Raw genomic sequence first — 16,317 nt, 5'->3', positions numbered from 1 at the left:
CGAAAGCTTGTTTGAAAATTATGCAAGATTTTATTTTGGTCCACTCAGTTTTGGAGAGCTTTGAGTACAAAAGAGGCAAACAGTTTTCCAGTTATATCCAACAGTGATAGTATCCTATCATTTTCCAGCACGATTTTGTCACCTTTTTTGTACACTGGAATGAGAATCGCCTGATGGCATGGGAACGGAGTAGTACGCTCTAGGCAGACTTTGTCAAATAGTACCTTCAAGATAGTTGCCTACCCCTGCAGATCCTTTTTCAGGACACTATTCATTAACCCATTGGGTTCGCCTCGGGTACTTTTAAGTTTCAATATTGCCATTTCAATATCTAAGTGGTCAATATTATAAGAGCACTCTGAGCTCTGTTGTACCTCCCCACTATCTAGTACCTCGCCCCCGGCTCTATATTTATGTCTAGGTGTTTCACCCAATCTGCTTCACACCTTCAGCGAGAGACAGTATTTTCCAAATGGAGCTACATTTACCACTCCTTAGAACCCCAAACAGGTGTTGCCTCTGGGCATTTTAGTTGAGAGCTTCCAACGTCTAAGCCAATTATTATACCCGCGTTTTATGGGTCTCACTTTCAACGCCCTTGGCCCAGCTTATACCCACATGTACTTGCACTTTCTTACACACCATCAAATACCTTTTTGCGGCCTTTGCCTAATATTGACTAATGCGCCCCTATTCCGTGACGACACTCGAATAGCAAGAGCTCTTATCCAGTCCTTGACTTGATTTGCAGAACGGTATAACAACTCTACCGCCCCATAGGAAACAACCTGGGCAGTGGCAGCAGTGGCTGTCTCTATGCTGCTCTCAGACCATGTCAAGTGACAGCCTGCATGAGAAATTTCAATCCCCCCAGCATTTATTAGCTTAGATCTCATTATGGAGCTCTCAATTGTGACTGGTATAATAGCATGGATACTATGCTCAGAGGCTAAAATAGAGAGTTCATAGATCCTTTCCATGAGAGCATTGCATCCAAAATAGTAATCAAGAATAGCCCTAATCTTGCCATTACTCCAGGTGTATCCTCCTGTGACACCCCCGCTTGTTCCACCATTAAGGACAGTCAATCTCCAGTAGTTTGCATGAGAGCCAATGTGTGCCTCGTGTATTAACTTTCCTTTGACACACAATGCTTTTTAAATAGATGTTATCAAAAGTTGTGCAGATTGCCAAATCTTGGCAATACACGTTTAAATCACCTCCCAAAGCTATTGCTTTGAGATCAGTAGTCATCAGCCAGGCAGACAGAACCTTATCTATATATTCAAAATAGCTTCCACATTTGAGGACCCAGGATGTGCACAAACATATTATCAATAGAAGCTTCCTACCAATTTCTCCCTTGTCATACACCACCTCTACAGCAAGTACATTTCCGTTTGCTTCTCGGGGTACAATTACTGTAAGAGGATTCAATCCAACACTACAGCTAAGTCAATGCCTAGTCTGGGATACTGAATGGAAACCCTTATTGATATATCTTTATGTCCAGTTCATGAGTTCTGGATGACTACCCCTATATAACACCCCTCTTAGAATCCCCCTGACCCCACTGAGCCAAGAAGTAGTTCTGTTTTGCAAGTTTAAAAGGTTTATTTGAGAAATAAAACAAAATATAGATACCATGCTTTTATAATAAATTAATAATCGATATCGCCCTTATAAATATAATGTTAATCAACAATGGGTAATCTGACACTAGCACACTTCTTTATAATCAATGAGGAGTGGGTGTAGGATGGATAAAGTAGCAAAAATACTTTTATGATTTCAAGGGAAAAGCAATGGGGAGTAAAATGCAGTACAGAACTACTTGATATAATTTTAGCAAAAGATAAGATAATCACTTTTTCTCTGGCAATTCACCCCCCTCTCCTATGCAATGTAAGAAATGGAAGGAGATGGAAAGAGGAGCACACAGTTCTCAAGAATGCAATCAAATACAATACGAAATTCAGTTCCCCCCCAGCAAGCTTAGAGGAAACAGGTAGGGGTTTGAAACACAGGCCCAAAATGCTTTGAATGTGGTGGCAATGAAGTGAGAAATATGCTGAAAATGCTTTTAATTCCCTTTAGGAGGTTCAGGGTGAGTGAGAGACACTTGGGATGAGCTCAGGCTCACTTTAGCAATGATTAAGGGATGGTTATTAAGAGGCAAACAAATTTTCAGCAGAGGAAAGCAAAAAGCTGCTATCTTTTTACAGGTAAAGAAATCAGGCCAAATCGCAGATCGCGGCAAAATTCGCGAGTGCGTGAATTCGTGATTACGGCAAAAATATAAGGAGTAGCAAGTCAGTTCGTTGGAAAGCTGAGATTCTAAGCTTTCAGAGGCAAGTTAAACCAAGTTCCTAGGACAAACGGTTCCAGAGATATGAACGATTATGTAAAGGTTGTTTTTCGGATTTAAAGTAAAACTCAAAATGACAGGTGACGGCTTGCAGCTGCAGAATTGACAGGTGACAGTTGTGCAGCTTTAAAAAATTACAGATGACACAATTTCTAGGATGCTGTTCTACTTAGGTTAAAATAGTTTGGATTAGATTATTTTAACTAAGAGATTGGTTCTGCACAGTTCTGCTAGGTACTCACAATATAAATTTGAAATAGGCCTCGCCACGGATCTGGTCAGGTTTTGGACTGGACTCCGGTTCTGGTCTCGGCACTTCACAGTGATCTGGGTCAGCTCTGCTCTGCTGGTCTAGCCTCTCTGGATTCTGGATGTAACACTGCTTTCTGGGTACTGCTACAGGTTCTGGAGATTGATGGATTTGAAGTCTGGATCTCTGGATGTGAAGTCGTCGGTCAGCATGCTCCGCAGCAAATGGAATTGAATGTCTCTACCTGTCCCAGCAGTCTCTTTTTATGTGTTTTGAAAATGGGTGTGTGCTTGGGCCTAACTAAGCCTGCCCCTCTCTACTTGTCATTGGCCCAATTCTCCCCTCTCCCATGATTGGGGGAAGGAAATGGATTGTCAGCATGAGGAAGTCTGTTTATGGGTCAGAGGATCCTACCCTGGTCAGTTTGCCCACAAATCTATATTTGATTCAAATACATCCTTCGCAGATATACAATTTGTTGAAATTACATGTGCACATTATATATTCCTTATGGTCCATGCTTGTCCGCCTCTGATCTTCCTGGGGGCTTGCATTCAAAAATGACAACATTTTGCGCTTTTTAACTGGTTTTGCAATATCGGACATTTACCCAAAATTACACACATGTGCGCAAGGAGTATGGACATTAATTGATGAAGTATCAGATTTTTAACATGCAGACATTTGGAGTGAGACCCTATTTTCCGCTAGCAACCACCCAGAATACACCACAGGGTCCTAACGCCTCTCAAAATGTTCACAGAAAAATCACAAAAATAATGATATTACTTATATAATTCTGACAAGTCCGCACTATGAGTTATCTATCTTTTTAAAATTATGCCCTGGTCAAAAAGGAGTGTGGCTTCCCACATCACAGGGTGAAATAACTGGTTTATCCACTTCCCCCAAGCTCAGCTGCTAGCACAGGCACTGCCCCTCCCAGTTTCCCCTAAGAGGAAGCCACTTTACAGCCCCCCAATATAACATTTGCCTGAGTCCAGGACAGGCCTTTATTCAACTCCCTGTAGTCCCCAGCTGCTCCACCCCTAATCTAATCAGAGAGGTGACAACTCCTTTTGGCAAGGGGAGTGGCTGAGCAGGTTTCAACTCCTGTCGGGGGTAGTTGTCGGGCAGAATCCAGTTTCATTAAGCCAGGTTTCAGCTAAATGTCACTTTTTGTTCCCAGTTTTCTACATTCAAATCAAACCTACAATTTTTACATATACATTAAATAATTACTTCCTTCAAGTCATTTCAGAATATAGTTTTACATTGCATCCACCTCTTAGCAAGTCTTTCCTTGGTCTGGTTTTGTTTCATTTGTTCAGTTTTACACAAAAGTCTGGTGGTTTTAAAACGCCGGCTTTCTGATAGTGGTGAGTACTGGTAATGCAACAATTTTTGGGATTAAGAAAATGAATTCCCCACAGTTCTGAGTTGCTTTTTTGGCAATCAGCATTGCCATTCCCAATGGTTTCAGGCTACTGTGTGTGTAGCCCACTGGTGATTTTAGGCAGTGCCCGCCTGTGCTCACAACATAGGCAAAAATGGGTGGCAGCCGATTCTTCATGTTTTCCCTGTGCACTCTCTGGGGAGTTCTGGCCATCATGATGTTTTCCATGCCAGTACTGCACAGTTTTATTGTAGGGCTTGGATGCATGGGTAAAAACATCCCACATTACAGATGAATTTATATGCTGCCTCACCCCAAATATAAGCCCCCATGAGTTTCTTCCCTGCACTCCTTGTTTAGCGGCCACCTGGTACTAGTGGAAATGCTCAATAAAGATAAGGGAGGGTAACCATTCTCTCTAAAGTGTCGAATTTAACAGTACTTGCGACTGGGTATTAAAATCAATGCTGGCATGCAACACCTTGGTCTTTTCAAGCATCAATCATTGGCGCTTTGCTAATCGCCTTTCTTTTCTTGTAGCAAAAGAAATGGATTCATCCACAGGCACTATTATTTCCCGGTCTTCTATTACCGCTACATTATGTGGGGATCTGCTAACAATTTCCACCTGAAGCAGTGCTATAGGTATCTGCAATGAGGAATTAGGCTCCTTGTTCTAGAGTCATTTAGTAAGAACCAGTATCTGTGAGCCTTGGTTTTTCAAGTCCTCATGTATGACTCCACACAGCTTTAAAAGAATTTTGATTACAAAGTGTAACGTATCGCCATTACCGGACACCCATTACTACTGGTCATAGTCCTTTTACAGGTGTTGCGTCCATACCTCCCAGTTCGGTTGCAATGCACACCAAATCAGAAACCGGGAATAAATTAGGAGAGGCCAACATTTTTTGGGAGAAGGCCGGATCAATGAAGACGGTAGCTGAAGGCCTAAACTCCTTAGCCCTTTCCAAAGAGGGAGGTAAAACAGAGCCCTCAAGAAGTGAGTTTTTATGCGATACAACAACGTCCCATAGAAAGTAACACAGATCTAAAAGAGAGTTATCATCTATACTATCACCATCGGACTCAGAGCTATTAGCTTGCCCGTTGTTCGGCACAGCCTCCCCACTTTTCATATTGGCGCCTTCGCCCACATATTTCTCAGGGTGGTAACAAGCAGTCATTTTACCTCACGTTTGCTTACCCCCTAGATCTCTCACACTGGTCTCTGCTGGCTCTTTAACCACCCCCCCCCCCCCAGAGCACCAGGTGGTGATTTATTCCCCAGAGCGATGTTTAGGGCTTTGCTTTTAGAATAGGGCTTGCCTTTTTCGTAAGTTATAATTGCGAGGTATGCTTACTAGTTTGCTGGGCATATTCCGATATTCCGGTGCCACACTTCCACTCGTAACTTAAGCTCTCAGTCACAACAAACTAGAGGCTTAATTACATGGGCAAATTCCCCACCACATGTGTTAGCAGCTACGTGGAAGCAACGCCCGAATCCAACAACTTCCACACTGGCAGGCAGCCAATGAGCTTGACTAACACTGGTACAGAGTTCAAGGCTAAGAACTGATTTGATAAGATATGCACATTTTGCAAGGCCAGGGGAAGCCAAGCCAGGTTTTAGCACAGAACCTAACACACCGGAACGGGTACAGGTCACAGAGAGCAGATGTACACTTACCTAAAGCTCACCATTCGTCCTACATCTGTCACTGACTGGCACCCCCGATAACACTCTAATGCCAGCAATGACCGAAGATGGAAATGGGGAAGGTAGGGCACAGATCACAAAGACACCACACAGACTGTTATACCGTCTCATGGGGCTCAGTTCACTCATATAAAGATAAATACAGGATGCTTTATTGTACATATGTATATTTGCATGCAAAGTTCCAGTTACTTGCGAATATAATACAAGGTAAGTAGGCAGGTAGGCAAGTCGATATCATGAGATATCAAGCGACACCGACTGGCCATCCTCTCAAATCCAGCTCAGGCCCCCAACTCACATACATGGAACACTCACACACAACATTCACTCAACATTCTCCTGAGCTGTATATCATACATTCACCAACATTCTATCAGCATCCATTCCTGGCCAGAGAGACAGAACAAAACTAACTCACATTATGACACAGACCAGCTGCAAACATGGACCAGTAAGCAGGAGCTATACTCATCTCAGCAGCGTGTCAGCATATTGCTTGTCTCTCTGTGCCTCTCTGTGCCTATGCTTCCCATTAGAGGAAAGAACCTCACAGGATCGTCAAACCTATCTGGAGCAGGAAAGAGACAGATACCAGCCGCTTCTGACAATCTCAATCCACTGTTGATGATCTAAGTCTTCTGCCTGGCTATTGTTGACAAATACTTTTCTGAGCTAGTCAATTATTCCTTTAATGCATTCTCTGTTCACTGTAGCATATATAATTTGCTGGTTTACTACAGCTCAGGTTTTATCACTTTTTCACCTTTCTGTGGGGAATACATGGCTCTTTCAACAATACCAACCGAACGCATACAAATACCTCTCTCCCTCCACCAACAGTACTGTGCTACTGTATAAAATACCAAGCCCAATTCTTGCACAATCCTGTTGTAAAGTGCAGTGCTGCTCGTTTGTGGGGTTTGTGCTATAAGCAATACAATACATATATTGATCATGTGCTATAACCAAAGTTGAAATGCATATTAATACATTTGCATGCCACTACGGTTCAGAAGATAGCTCAGTGTGTTAAGCACTTGTTACAGAGAACTGTATTGAAATGCCCAAGCACAGTTCCAATATCCAACTAGGCAGGCTGAGACTTTCCTCTATCTGAGGTTGATACGTTTCAGTTTGTATATGTACACGTTGGGGATAGTAACACTTACTGTGCTGCAAAACAACGGGTCAGCACCAGATAGCCCTAGCTATAAAAACGAACACAGCATCTGTATGGTGTTGGTCATGAGCTTAGTTCTTGCAAACGAGGGTTCTAAATCCTGGTAGGCACGCACAATGTAGAGTAGAAAGTGTTAGTTGCAGAAGTAATTAGGTAGCTAAATTTGAGACAGTGCAACCAAAGTGCTGAAGTTCATATCCTGGATTTACTACTGACCAATACAGCAATCGTGAACAAACCATTTTATTTCAATTTCTAGTTCTGTGCTTTCTTATATGAAAGCTTTTGCCTACTCACGTTTAAGTGACACTGTTTAGCCCGTTTACTGCTCTTCTTTTTTATGTAGGCCGGTAGTGTGTCCGGTTTTGTAGACAGAAGAGAGTAGACCAAATAGCACAGGCCTCTGGTAAGCTTATTTTCAGGCCTGCTTGTTTGACACAAAATCAACTTGATTTTTAGACAATTTCAAACGTTCTTCTGCACATCATGAATAACAATCAACAAGTCTGTGTATTGGGTGCATTTAAAATTTCACAGTACAGTACTAAACACCAGATGGCGTGTGTTCATGCTCACACCAATTAGTATTCTGTTGCTTGAATGCTTCTCGATCCTGGAGAAAAGGATGCTGTAACCATTTTCCTTTTGTATAACCTGTTTCGCTAAAGTTGCATATTTAAATCATGTTCATGCTGTGTTATCATGTGACTTTTGTACTTTCCGAGCAAAGCCGAATTATTTTTTTTGTTTTGTTCACAAAAGTCAAATATTCACAAATAATTGCACCTTGCTGTAACATGAAAACTTGGAAACAATTGAGCTCATTTTACTCTGTAATGTAAATTGCCCAGATAGGACCGTTTACGTTTGCACTTATGTGCAAACAGGTCCCCTACAGGCAAATTTTGTCATTTGCAATGCAAAGTGCAAATGAGAAGTGTAAAGAGAAGGTGAAGCCTCTTTTCAAATCTCTATTTGCACTCTACCGTACAAATAGAGTAAACGATCCTTGCTATATACGCATGGCATGCAGAGTTTACAATGATTTCATTAAGCCATAGGCCCCTCGCAGGGGGGCATAACCACTTCAGGTAATGTCCCCGGGCATTACCTGAAGTGGTAATGCCCCCCTGCGAGGGGCCTATTTCTATTAGTACCCCGGCACATAAACCGGGGTACTAAGAGCATTTATTTTGTGCTCCAAAACGCTCTGTCGTTTCGGAACCGAAAAGAAAATGTCAGCAAAAAAGGCCGCTGGAGAAGGGCAAACGAAGTCTGTTTTCCCTTTCCATGGTGGCCATTGAAAATCAATGGAGAAAGGTAAACAAACAAAATGGCCGCCATGGAAAGGGAGAAGGGACAACAAGTAGTCCCTTCTCCGTGTCCATGGCGGCCATTCAAAAAATAGGAAAAATGTAAACAAAGAAAATGGCCGCCATTTAAAGGAAGAAGGAACTACATGTAGTTCCTTCTTCCTTTCCATGATGGCCTGTCGTGGATCGGAAGCGGTAGTATTTGGGACAAAAGTGCTCTGAGCGCGTCCACTCCCGAAATGGACAAAAAAGAAGGTAAGTGGGGTTGGGAGGGTGGGAAGGGGATTCTTCGGATTGGGGGAGCGGGGAGAGGGAACAATACTTACCTTGATCCCCGGCAGGGGAAGATGGCAGGCTCCAGCCGTGTGGTGACTCAGAGCAGGAATTACCCCATTTCAAGCCTCCTCATTGGCTGAGCGGCTGCCACCCCCCCCGCCGGGGACAAGGAAGGAGCGTTATGGGGAGAGGGATTTCCGGTCAGGTAACACCCTGGTGAGGGCCAATGAGATTGCATGTTAGAATCTCATTATGCCTCGCCGGGTACTAATATGAAAAACGCATGCTTTTTGCTGGTGTAAAAAGCAAGAGAATTCCATAGGAAATAATTGGTTTTACGCCAGCATGAAAATCTCTTGCTGGCGTAAAAACTATTTGTTTTTTTAAGTCGTAGAACAAAGGGGAGGTTGAAACGTTACTCCCATTCCGCCCGAACCCTCCTCTGACAAAAACAATGAAAATCTCCCAGAGCATAACAGTTTTACTCCTGTCTTTAGCCCCTCCATTTACACTTCAGTGGACTTGACCATGAGCCCCAATGTGATGGAGTGCAGAAATTGTACACTGACATTAAATCTCAACTTCCCCTTTTAAACTAAGTATGTGATCCTTGGCATCTTATTGAATCTCATGATGTCCAATGTGTCAAAATGACCAGCCTCTACGTTTTTTCAGAATGGTCACTGCTTTAGAGTTATTTAGTTCTCAGAGTGCGTTCGTCAAAAAAGCCTCACTCATGGTTTACCTTGCTATAGTGTTGCTTCATATATAACAAGAGTGGCCATTGACATACTCCACACCGCAACATCCTTTGTTTCTTTCCTCAATAATGGCAACACCACTGGAAAAACATGGCCCTCCTTTCATCTTAATCTTTGTTTGGATACATTTACCTTCCTGGTGGATTTTAGTCTGTATTGACTATTCTATGGTATAAGTACCTTTCTTGATGCCTCCTGTCCCTCTCCCGTATGCAAGCCTGAGCACCTTCACATTATGGGAGGCTGATCATTTCAGTTTGGATGTAATGGTGGGACATGTGTATATTTTTCATCCAGCTACTAATCTGTGTCCTGCATCTATACTACCGCCTGTATACCTTCCTCGTGGCTGCTGTTGTTAAAGTGTCTCCTTTACCTAGGCTAGAACATAAGTGCCCCCATCTTGAACTCCTAATGTTGCCCTTGAAATGCCACTTGTTTTTTTCTGATTCCTACATGGAAAAGGGAGCATGGGGTCTTGGAGACAGCCCGCATGATTATTTTCCTCTCTCAAGGGGCAGCATATCTAGCATTAATATGTGATAACCATGAGGGGTCCGGCGGACCAGAAATTTTGAAACATTTCTTTTGTTCGGGTTGAGCCACAAATGAGGTGGTCATGAGGCATATGCAGGGGTCTCTTGTCCCTAAAATCAGTACAATCCATGGGGGACAGGTATAGGCTGTTTAGGCAGGAGTTGCATGTCCCAAATATATGTAAGGCATAGCTTATTCAGGGTGTACCTGCCCCCCACACTTTCAAAGTAATGCAGGTGAGATGCATGAGCATAGCAGATCAGTCATTTGAGGTGGTGCAGAATGCCTAATGACAGTTGTGCCACCCCCATTCCTGTTTATCCTTGTAGGAAGAGGTAACAGCAAAGCACCTGTAAGGCACTATCCCCCATCCCACAACCTGGAAGCGTAAATCCTCTGGGATGTAGCATTGGGGAGCATAGAGATGGGTACTGTGCCTGCCCATGCTGTCAGCAGGTGGTACATCCAAGTCTGTGGCTCCCTGGAAACATTGACATTGGGCCTCATTACACGGATGGCGGAGAACCATGGCGCTATTAGCGCCATGGTTCATGCCGGTAAAATACCGGCACCGCCTTGGCGGAAAGGGGAATTACCACCCCATTCCAAGGTTGGCAGGGCGGTAATTCCCCCTTCCACCATTGCCCTTCCCCATTCCCATTTTTGGCCCATAGGGCTAAATGGGAATGGGGAAGGCGCTAATTACGGTACCGCAAACTGCGGTACCGTAATTAGCTTCCTGGGTCCCTTTGCGGGTTGGTTTTTAACGCCTGCAAAAAGCAGGCGTTAAATCCCCCAACCCGCAAAGGGACCTCGTAGTAAGGCGGTAAGGATTTACCGGCACCGGTATTTTACCGGTACCGGTAAACCCTTACCGCCATCCGTGTAATGAGGCCCATTGTTTCAATTAGTCAGAGAATGGGCTCATTTACCTAGTGTTCCTGGACCTGTCCCTTGCTTTTCCCATGAGATCTCCACAGCTGTTTGGAGGAACATTTCATGCCCCAACATAGGGAAGTGGTTCACGTTCGCATGTAATATTAGAACAATGGTGTGGCTAGGTTAAAAGCGATGTTGACGCGATGTTGCAATTTAACATGTGTTCACTGTAGGTAAATGGATTGGGATAAATGTTACTATGAGTGTTACTTTGTATTTAGAAAATAATTTTCGAGGAACCTTATTTGTTTGGGCTTCCTTTTGAAAAATCTCAGCGCCCTGACAATTTCCAGATACTACACTGTTTTGTTAAGACTTTTCACTTTTTCGTGGTCGCATGTGATTATAACCACGGAGTTCCAGTTCCTCAACTCCGTTTTGATTAAGACACAAAGCAAACTTTTTGGTTACTATTTCTCTCATGCGCCCTTATGCTTTGAGAAGAAAAGAAAAAATCCACCAGACTCTCCTTCTGTATAAGATTCTGTATAAGGATGGATATCTTTTATTGAAACTCCTTAATTTTACTCTTTATGTTGCCCTTTGTGATTACACGTGTTTCGACGAACCCATCGTCTTTTTCAAATCAGGGCTAATGCTTCCTGTTCAAAACTCATATTGCTTTAGTCCGTCTCTATTGTTGATAACGGGTTTGTCATGGGTTAAATCCCTGTGGCCGCGTGTCCTGTTCCAAGTAGTCCTACTAGGACTACTGAACCCATGACAAACCCGTGAGGGGTGCAGTAGTCCTGAACATTGTACATGTGGGATTTCATAATGGTTTAGATGGGAGACATATTCTCGGATATTATGGGACTATGGGGTTCGTTGTGAGTACATGGACATATTACAGATCACTGTCCCCACATAGATGGGTTTCGAGTAGGCTGCCGAGAGTTTGGTTTGCGGAAGTGAACTTTGCATGGCCTGAAGGGTTGAATGACCAGGTCAAGGAATGAAGCAAACCACCTTTAGGCAGCTGGCGATAGCATCAAATGGTTACTTGGGGCAAAGATTAAATGAAGTGTCATTGGGTCATGGGTTTACTATTAGATGGGTTTGTGTATATGGGGAAAAAATCTTCCCGGGAGCACAGATACTAATTGTTAAGTCCGGCCAAGGGGTGAGTCGAATTGGGGTTAGTTAATAAAACACATGGAAGGGATGCTGGAGAGCAGTTTTCCAGTATTTTATGGGTTTTCTTTGGACTCTTAGGAAAATAAGCAGGATGTGTGCTGGAGGCTGTATGACCTGAGATGGTAGTCCCAAATAAGGTAATGCGGAGGAATGCAGCAGGAGAAAACATGGGACGCCAGCACGTCTGGGATAATAAGATGTGTATTTCTTGATCAAAAACACGATTGTTTGTTTCTCTCCTTCTGCTTGTTTGAAGTGCTCTTGTAAACATCTTGCACATCACGTACTGGGTTAAAGGTTTCCTACCAAATGGGACAAGTCATAAATGAAAATGTTTTACATAATATGAAGATTATGTTTATACTTTCATAACTGATTATGGAAAGAAAGCACGCGGGGAAGGGGATTGTGTTTTGTCAATGTGTCCAATGGGGTTTCAGAATTTCAGAATGTAGGAGCAATAGATTTACTTGTACAGGGTTAGCCAATGGGATTTTGAGGGATGTCTTTGTAACAGAATATGTGTGATTATGTAAATTGTTCAAATGTGTAAAATAAAATGCAACCTTGGTGAGCACTGGAAGCAACTGTTAGTTTTCAGTTTCACGAGGCTGACCAACCTCTTCCAGCCGCCAGCATGCAATAAGCTTGCTTTTCTGACAAAGTGCTTTTTCTCTCTGTTGGAGCTGTTTTTTTTCGCATTGGATTTTGGAGTTACATTCTTACACAGCAGTACAGCTCTCTCCCCATGCAGTAACAGCATGCATACTCAGAGACACCAGTTGCTCACGTTCTTATGTGTGCAGATGGACTCTCTGCTTGCTTCTGAGATACCTCCTACCTGGTGGCTACATGAAAGTGGCAGGACCCATCATTCACATGGTTGGCGTGCATAAAGCTAGGTTTCAGCTATCACTCCACTGTCCAAGGCTCCAATACTATGCGTCATCTGATATGTGGCATAATCATTCTGTTGGTGACCTTGCTGATGGTATGATTGTCCCTGTGGGGGACACGACCACCTCTACTGGCAGGAGCAGATTGTGGTTTGTGGGCACGTTTTTCTTTTGCTTGTTGCTTCACGTCCTACCTAAGTTCTTCATGTCTGCCACAGTGATGTGCTCTACCCCCTCTGCACTTACCATGTGGCTCACCGCCAGCCAGAAGGCCTTATCTGCTACAGCAGAGATGTTTGAACCATACAGGCCATGTTAGCCTCAATTAAGGTGTCTTATGCTTGCCTGTCAGTGAAATAAGTATTTTTTCAGTCTCATTTCCTCTCACCTCGGTCTGCAATATCGCTTCGTCAAGGCCTCCACACAATGTTGTAGCATCAAGTGCTGGATGTGTTTGTGAAGTCACTCTCTCTTAAAAAATACAGTTACCACTCATCGCGTGTGCCTATCATTGTGCAGCATCTGAGCATGTCATGTCAGAGGCATGAAGGAACAATCATGTAACTTGAATCTGAACTTGCCATTTTGAATGCCATACATTGTATTTTCCTATTACAAGACGCAATTGCGCTATACTGTGTGCCGTTGCATGACACACATGCAGCCTTCAAAGAGCATCAAGGAAATGGTTGTGGACACCACAATGGTGCCAGGTCAGCCAGTACAGGGCCAGATGGTGAGGATCGACCCCTCTTATGACGTCTCTCCGGAGATTCACGGATTGGTGCACATGGTCCGCCAGACCCTCTGCACACTGTTCTCGACCACTAGAGAACAGTTGGGGTCAGATCCACAATCTGCTCCAACCTCACAAGAGAAACAAAATCAGCTGGGTCGGCAGTATTTGCCACATAAGGTGTGAAAAAAGGTGGGATGACTTCAAGAGGAATACTTAATGCTCTTGAGACAATTGAAAAGGAGGACATCCTGCTGCACACGTTTGGGGACATATCCGGTTGGAATAGCTGTTCATGCCGGACTGGGGAAAGTATACCACAGTTTGACAACAACATGGGACCAGAGGCGAGTGCACCAGATATTCACATATGCTCCAGTCTGTCCTATGTGATCATTTATTTAAATATGGCAATACCGTCTAGACTCATGAGTTCATGCCAAGCAGTCATCATGCAACCAACTCCTTGGGTGGCGTTTAGTAAGAACATCAGTCTGGCATCTCTGCGTGAGCAGTAACTTGGTGCAGTTCACCAGAAGGGAGGATCAGAGATGGGGGAAGGAGCAAGCTCAAGCAATAAGTAGCTGGCCCAATGATCCATAAAAAGTAGAGTCTTCATTTCCTTCCAGCAATGCCTTATTTCTAAGGCTGGGTTGTGTCATCTCAAGGCTTGAATGCTTGTTTTCACCGCCTTGCATTTCTTGTTTTCCAACCTGACAATGTCTTGGCTTCTTGTGTTGCTAAGAGATCGGGAGATGGCAAATTCTTTAGCCACTTATGAGGGCACCTTGACTGTCATGGCCTTGTAGGTGATGTAGGTTTTCTTGAGCGTGATGTGTTCTTGGAGGGGCAGGCAGTGCACCTCTTTGAGGATGAGCATGAAATGGCCAAATGAGAAACCTTTAGGAGATAGGCTGCTGAATGACTTTTAGCGTGGCCACGGCACAGCTTGGGACACTTGTGAGCAGGGTGTTGCCACCGTACTTGTGAGAGAGGATGAGAGATCAGATGATGCGCAGGATGAGGGGCTTAGTAGTGCACAGCCTAGTAAGCACAAATGGGCTGTCTGTGTTTTCTTGGAGCTGTGAGCATTAAAGGAGAGTTCACCAGCGACACTGAATCCTGATGATTTAATGGTAGGAGTGAGTTCAAGACAGAATTAGTTGACCTTTATTTCTGTCAGACTTGGGTGTGTTAGTGGGTACATTCTATCTTCAGGATTTTCAGCTTTGGGCAGGCACTTGACTTCCAGGCCTGAACAAGAGAGTGTCAGAAATTCAGTTAGTGGATGCAATCTACAGAGTTTACCCATCGACGCAGTTGCATATAATCACCATACTACTGTATGTTGATGTCCTTATTAAAGGTTCCCTCTGTGGCACCACATGGAGATTGAAGAGGAAATGTAAATGAAAGGATCAATTTCTGAATTCCCAGGTTATGCAGTGATGGAGGTATCTCTTAGCATTCATCTGGATAAACTGGTGTCTGTTTTGCAATGTATGAAGCAAACGATCACAACACAGCTTCATCAAATCCCATTTGCTTTACCGGAAATGGAGCAATGCTTTGTGAAAGTATGTGTTGGAGGTGGTGCAGAGCTCAAGGAGGACCAGAGGGCACAGATGTCCTTTGTCAAGGATGTGTAGAGCATCGTCCAGGACCTGCACCGTGGCGGTCTCGTTGCTGAATCTTTGTCGGAAGCCAGACTGAAATTCTTGTAGACGTTTGTTTTGGGAAGGCCTTTTCTGTATCTGGGGGGTGATAGTTTTTATGATGACAAGTCTGACGAATGGTAGGTGCATGATAGGACAGTAACTAGCCACCTTCCTAGGTGTGGGCTCTTTTAGAAGAGGAAATATTTTTCCAGTTTTCAGTGTGTCTGAGAAGATGCCTTGCACAGGGGAGCATTGGAATTCTTAGGATCAGTGTGAGTGCTTCCTCTGTGATATCTTTCCCAATTGACACGAGTAGGAGATTGATATATGTGGCAAGTCCGAGGGCTGGGACAATGTTGATTCAGATCTTTTAGGATGATGGTCTGAGGTTCATCCATCTTGGGGTTTTTTTCGCGAGCAGATGGCTCGGATACTGGGCTGAGGTGTGAGCTGTCGAGGTGACTTCTGATCTTGCCTATTTTATCTAGGAAGAATTCACTGACTGTACTGCACTTTCAAGGAGGTTTATTAATTGCTGGTTTGGGTGGAGAGTGGATGAAATATCATGCTAAATGCTAAATACTAGTTGAAGTGTTGCTACTTGCTACAATTCAAGAGTTGAGAATGGTAGAGTAGTGTGAGGTGGATGAGGGTTGTTATAAACAAACAATGCCTGGGCCAGGCTGACCAAGCTCCATCTCCCATGTCACCTCCACCTGGATCCTGACTCAGCAGAAATATCCCACCTTGGGAATGTCCAAGACCCATTCTGTTTTGGTTGATGCACAATGAATCCCGCACTGAGTCATCCCCTAGACGAAATCTATGCTGAAAAGATGCACACACATTATTGTTGTTTAGTAAGGCTGCATACACTTTTATTGTCAAATAGGAGCACAATCTATCCCGTGTGGTATCTGGGTTGTTTGAATGACCCAACCTGTTCCTTTTTATTTACACTATGAAACACCTGTTGCAAGTTGGCATTATATAAAACAGCAATAAAACAAAACTAAATATTAAAATAAATAAGATGCCGTACAAGTTGTATTTATTTATTTATGCCACATGGCCTAACTAAATAGACCGTAACACAGCTGATTTAATAACAAAGCAAATTGAAAACATATTTGCAATGTACACC

This window comes from Ambystoma mexicanum, chromosome 6q (genome assembly GCF_040938575.1).
Source record: "Ambystoma mexicanum isolate Mex_15411 chromosome 6q, UKY_AmexF1_1, whole genome shotgun sequence".
In the NCBI taxonomy this organism is placed as follows: domain Eukaryota; kingdom Metazoa; phylum Chordata; class Amphibia; order Caudata; family Ambystomatidae; genus Ambystoma; species Ambystoma mexicanum.
Note: the sequence above shows the minus strand (reverse complement) of the source record.